We start from the raw sequence: 5996 nt of genomic DNA on the forward strand, positions 1-5996 counted from the left end.
GGACTACCAAAAGAAGGAACAAACCTGTTTTGGAAGAAGTACACCCAGAGTGCTCCTTGGAAGCAAAGATTGCGAGACTTGTCTCACATACTTTGGACGTGTTACTAGGAGGGGCCAGTCCCTGGAGGACATCATGATCGGTAAGCTAGAGAGTCTGCAAAAAAGAGGAAAACCCTTGACGAGATAGTTTGACACAGTGGCTGCAACAGTGGGCTCAAATATAGCAACCATCATGAGGATGGTACACAACCAGGGCAACGTTTCATTCTGTTGTACATAGGGTTGCTGTGAGTTGGAAGCGACTCCGTGGCGCCTAACAACAGTCAACACGAAGAGGTTCAGTATCACTGCTAATCAAGGAAATGCCAATAAAAGGTTGATAAAGATGAATAAAACTGACACCACCTTGTGTTGATGGAAAATCTGGTTGGTATGTAAACTGGTACAACCTTTCTTCAAGGCAGTTGGGCAGTGATATCCAAAAGTCTTAAACCACACATATCTTTTGACTTAAAATTTGCTCTCAGGAGATAATAGCATAAAGACACAAAGATGTATGCGTGGCTTTGTGAATAATGAAAAGTCCGTTAGAAACGTTGTTATGGAATAGTGTGCAAAGAGATTCCAGGAGAGATGGACCAAAATGTTAACAGGGTTAATGGTTATGTATTAGAATTTTTTCATTGAGGTTTTTTTTTTTTTTTTTTTTAAGTTTTATTTTGGGGGACAAACGGGAACAGTCCTGGAAACCAGCTAGTTGAGGTGCAGTATTCCTTGTAACAGGAGTCCTTGTGCATACAGTGTTCGTCTACTAACCAAAAGGTCCGCAGCCTTGAAAACACTGTGGAGCTCAGTTTTACTCTGACACACATGGGGTTGTCATGAGTCAGAATCAACTTGATGGCAGCTAACACCATTCTTTGTAACCAGTGAGACAGCAAACAGCTTAATTCATATTGTAAAAGTAGTTTCTGTACAACGACAACAAAAAGAAAAGCCAAACCCATTGCCATTCCAACTCATACTGACCCTAAGGACAGAGTAGAACTTCCCCATAGGGTTTCTAAGGAGCAGCTGGTGGATTCAAACTACCACCTTTTGGTTAGCAGCTATAACAGAAATACAAGTGGATGGCTTTAACAAAGAGAAGTTTATTCTCTCACAGTCTAGTAGGTTACAAGTCCAAAGTCAGGATGTCAGCTCCAGGGGAAGGCTTTCTCTCGGCCTTGAGGGAAGATTCCTTGTCATCATTCTTACCCTGGTCAAGGAGCTCCTCAGGTGCAGGGACCCCAGGTCCAAAGGACATGCTCTGCTCCTGGTGCTACATTCTGGGTGGTATGAGGTCCCCAACTCTGCTTGCTTTCCTTTTCATCTCTTGAGAGAGAAAAGGCTGGTGCAGGCCACACCCCAGGGAAACTCCCTTTACCTTGGATCAGGGAGGTCACCTGAGTAAGGGTGGTGTTACAGTCCCAGCCTCATCCTCTCAGTATAAAATTACAATCACAAAATGGAGGACAACCACACAATACTGGGAATCATGGCCTAACCAGATTGACACACATTTTTGGGGGCACCCAGTTCAATCTATGACAGTAGCCAAGCAGCCACCACACTGCTAGGACTCTATACAACACAGGTGTGCCTCAGCTCTCAAAGTGACATCTTTGCTTTTTAACGCTTTAAAGACAGCAGATTTGCCCAATGCAATACGTCTTTTGATTTCTTGACTGCTGCTTCCATGGGCATTGATTTTGGATCCAGGTGAAATGAAATCCCTAACTATGTCAGTCTTTTCTCCATTTATCAGTGATGCTGCATTTTAGTCCAGTTGTGAGGGTTTTGGTTTCTTTATGTTGAGATCTAATCCATACTGAAGGCTGTAGTCTTTGACATTGTTTATATTATTATAGTATGCTGTTCTATATGCAGTAAGCTGGGGTGATTTAGGGCTCACCTTGTTTGTTTCGTTTCCTTCAGTGATCACAGTCCTGTGCTGCTTTTCCTCCAGTGTCTGAAAGCAGTTTCATACATACTGTCTGGGTGTCTAGTTGTTGATGGTAGGAAGGCAATTCCTATAGCAGTTAATCCTGCTTCAATTTTTGCATTACTATACACTAGCATAATTAGAAGAAAAATTGGTAGTTGAAAAATATCACCTTGGTTATAAAAATGATGGTGGAGATCATGTGACAGAATTTTGCAAGACCAACAACTTATTCATTGCAGATACCTTTTTTCAACAACATAAACAGCGACTATACACATGGACCTCACCAGATGGAATACACAGGAATCAAATCAACTATATCTGTGGAAAGAGACAATGGAAAAGCTCAATATCGTCAAATCAGAACAAGGCCAGGGGATGACTGCGGAACAGACCATCAATTGCTCATATGCAAGTTCAAGTTGAAGCTGAAAAAAAAAACTGAAACAAGTCCACGAGAGCCAAAGTATGACCTTGAGTATATTCCACCTGAATTTAGAGACCATCTCTAGATTGGATGTGTTGAACACTAATGACCGAAGACCAGACGATTTGTAGAATGACACATGGTGTCAGGAGTAGTTCAAATTCCCACCAGTCAGATTGGACAGACCTCATAATACACACGGAATCAGTAGAGCTTTCAGTCCTGCCTTAGTTGTGAGGGTAAATTAGCTGTAAAAACTGCTCTGGACTCATCCTAACGAAAGATACTTGTCTTAGTCGTCTAGTGCTGCTGTAACAGAAATACCACAAGTGGATGGCTTCAACAAAGAGAAGTTTATTCTGTCACAATCCAGGAGGCTAGAAGTCTGAATTTAGGGCACCAGCTCCAGGGAGAGGCTTTCTCTGTCAGCTCTGGAGGAAGGTCTTTGTCACCAGTCTTCCCTTGGTCTGGGAGCATCTTCAGCCCAGGGTCATCAGGTCCAAAGGATGCACTCTTCCCAGCACTGCTTTCATGGTGGTATGAGGTCCTCATGTCTCTTCCTTCTCTCATATCTCAAAAGAGACTGGCCTAAGACACTGATCTTGTAGATCTCATTAGTATAACTGCCACTTGATCCATCTCATTACATCATAGTGATAGGATTTACAACACATAGGAAAATCACATCAGATGAGAAAATGGTAGACAATCATACAGTATTGGGAATCATGACCCAGCCAAGTTGACAGATATTTTGGGGGGACAATTCAATCCATGGCAATGCTTTAAAGGATCAAACTGATCCCAAATAATTCATCTGTCAGAACAAAGCTTAACATTCTTAAAAGTAGTACAATAAAATCGAGCACTCAACAATGTAAAATAATGTCTGGCATCCAACCAAAAATTATCAGGCATGCAAAAAAGGAGGGAAATGTGACCCATAGTGGAGAAACATCAACGGAAACAGATGCAAAATGACTAAGATGATGGAATTAGCAGGCAAAGACCTTAAATCAGTTTTTATAAATCATATATATGCTCAAGGATGTAAAGGAAAACATGAACTTGATGGAGAAATGGAAGATATGAAGAAAGTCCTAAATCTAGAAATGAAAAATGCAGTATCTAAAACAAAATACTCTGGATCAGATTAATAGATTGTACATTGCCAAAAAACAAAACAACAAAAAGTGAATTTGAAGACGTAGCATTGGAAACTATCCAAAATAAAGCACAGAGAGAAATGCAATTCACTTTGTAAATTATGTATTCAGCAACCTTGCTAAACTCTTATCTAATAATTTACATCTAACTTAAAAAAAAACATTTCTGTCAATCAAAAACATTCAGATTGGAAGATATGAGCTGCCTAATGACATTTTTCAACAGATGGCTTATTTTTTTTATTGTGATATATGTAACAAAACATTTGCCATTTTCAACATTCTTCATATGTACATTCACATTATGTTTATTGTTTTCCCACCACCACTAACTCCAAATTTTCCCACCACCCTCTACAGTAGCTCAGTGTCCTTTTCCCCTCCCTCTTGCCTGCCCCGGTAGAAACAAAGCATTGCTGTCGAGTTGATTTCTACTCATAGCGACTCCATGGGACGGAGTAGAGCTGCCCCATAGGGTTTCCAAGGAGCGACTGGTAGATGCAAACCTTCTGGTTAGCCCCTGAAGCACTTAACCACTGCACCACCAGAGCTCCTAATTTAGAATGTTCCTGGTAAATTGAAACTTTCCTTGTCGTCTAGATACATGTCTTCCACACTGATTCGTTGGTTTTGTATAATTTTCCATTTGCACTGCTTTACCATCAAGACTTGTCTTGCTGCACGTGACTAACTGGAAGTCCCTAACCTGGTCACTGGGTAAGTCCATACCGAATGGGCTTCCAGCTTCTGCACAGAACAGAGCCAACATTTGTCCCCGTACCAAGCGAATGCTCTCCAAAACCAACTGCTGCCTGAAGCAAGTGGGGAGAGGGATTTTGCAGGTGCTCACACTCCGGACAGGCAGCCAAGGAAGGCTTGGTACGAAGGGTTCAGTCCTCGGAAACGGGTTCGAGACCAAGCGCCCTGCACAACCGAGGAAATGCCAGAGCTCCAAGGCGCTGACAGCCGTTTAGGGCCGGTGATAGAGGAGGCTAAAGAATGGGGCTGGGAAGTAGGGGCTTGGGTAGCGGGTGGCTGAGGCTCTGCCAGGCCCCAATGTGGAGGGCACGGCCTTTTACAGCCTCGTGGCGCACAGGGAAGTCGCTGCTTGACGCACACCAACCCGGGTGGGAGGAGTTGGGTGGGTTGGGTTGTCAGGTGGGTGGGGTTGTCGGGTGGGAGGAGTTGTTGAGTGTGGGAGGTGTTGTCGGGTGGGAGGAGTTGGGTGGGTTGGGTTGTCAGGTGGGTGGGGTTGTCGAGTGGGAGGAGGGGTTGGGTGGGTGGGGTTGCCGGGTGGGTGGGGTTGTCGGGTGGGAGGAGTTGTCGGGTGTGTGAGCAGACGGGGTGTGTGTGTAGTCGCTGCCGGGCACCCGCGCCTGTCGGGTGTGTGAGGAGACGGGGTGTGTGTGTGTGGTCGCTGCCGGGCACCCGCGCCTGTCGGGTGTGAGGAGACGGGGTGTGTGTGGTCGCTGCCGGGCACCCGCGCCTGTCGGGTGTGTGAGGAGACGGGGTGTGTGTGTGTGGTCGCTGCCGGGCACCCGCGCCTGTCGGGTGTGAGGAGACGGGGTGTGTGTGGTCGCTGCCGGGCACCCGCGCCTGTCGGGTGTGTGAGGAGACGGGGTGTGTGTGTGTGTGGTCTCTGCCGGGCACCCGCGCCTTCAGCCCCGCGGGAGCTCGGCGGCTGGGTGGCGTTGTCGGGTGTGTGAGGAGACGGGGTGTGTGTGTGTGTGGTCGCTGCCGGGCACCCGCCCCTTCAGCCCCGCCTGAGCTCGGCGGCTGGGTGGCGTTGTCGGGTGTGGGTGCAGACGGGGTGTGTGTGTGTGGTCGCTGCCGGGCACCCGCCCCTTCAACCCCGCGGGAGCTCACCGGCTGACGGCGGGCTCGCACAGCCACCATGCCTGTCACTCGTTGGTGGGCGGGCCAGGCACCGCCCACACTAGGCTTTTATTGGTCACTCATGAGCGGGCCAGCTAGCGGCCTCCTTCTGATTGGCCAGCTGCTGGTAGCGGTCAAGTCAATCAGAAGAGGACTTACGGCGCTCGTTGGGCTCCTCCGGCTCCCGGCGGAGCTGCGTGAGGTAGCCGCGGGGCCGACCTGGCTACCGTTCCGAAACAGCGGCCCTGCTCTACTCCTGCACCGCTGTCATCCCCTCCTAACACATTATTTCAATTAATAACAATAAAAATGCGCTGTTTCTTCACAAAACGAGTTGCTTCGCTAGCAGGATGCGAGCAGTGTGCATTCAAGCGGCGAGACGCCCGGAGGGGAGGCGGCGGCCTGTTCCTCCCGCTGACCTTCTGACCCGCTCAGCAGAACCAGCACCTACTCTCGCCGGCAGGCGGCGCGCCCGCGTCTCCCGGCGCGCGGCTGCTTTCCGTGAATTCTGGCCCCCCGCGGCCCCCGTAGCGTCTCTGAT

This window comes from Elephas maximus, chromosome 26 (genome assembly GCF_024166365.1).
Source record: "Elephas maximus indicus isolate mEleMax1 chromosome 26, mEleMax1 primary haplotype, whole genome shotgun sequence".
NCBI lineage: Eukaryota > Metazoa > Chordata > Mammalia > Proboscidea > Elephantidae > Elephas > Elephas maximus.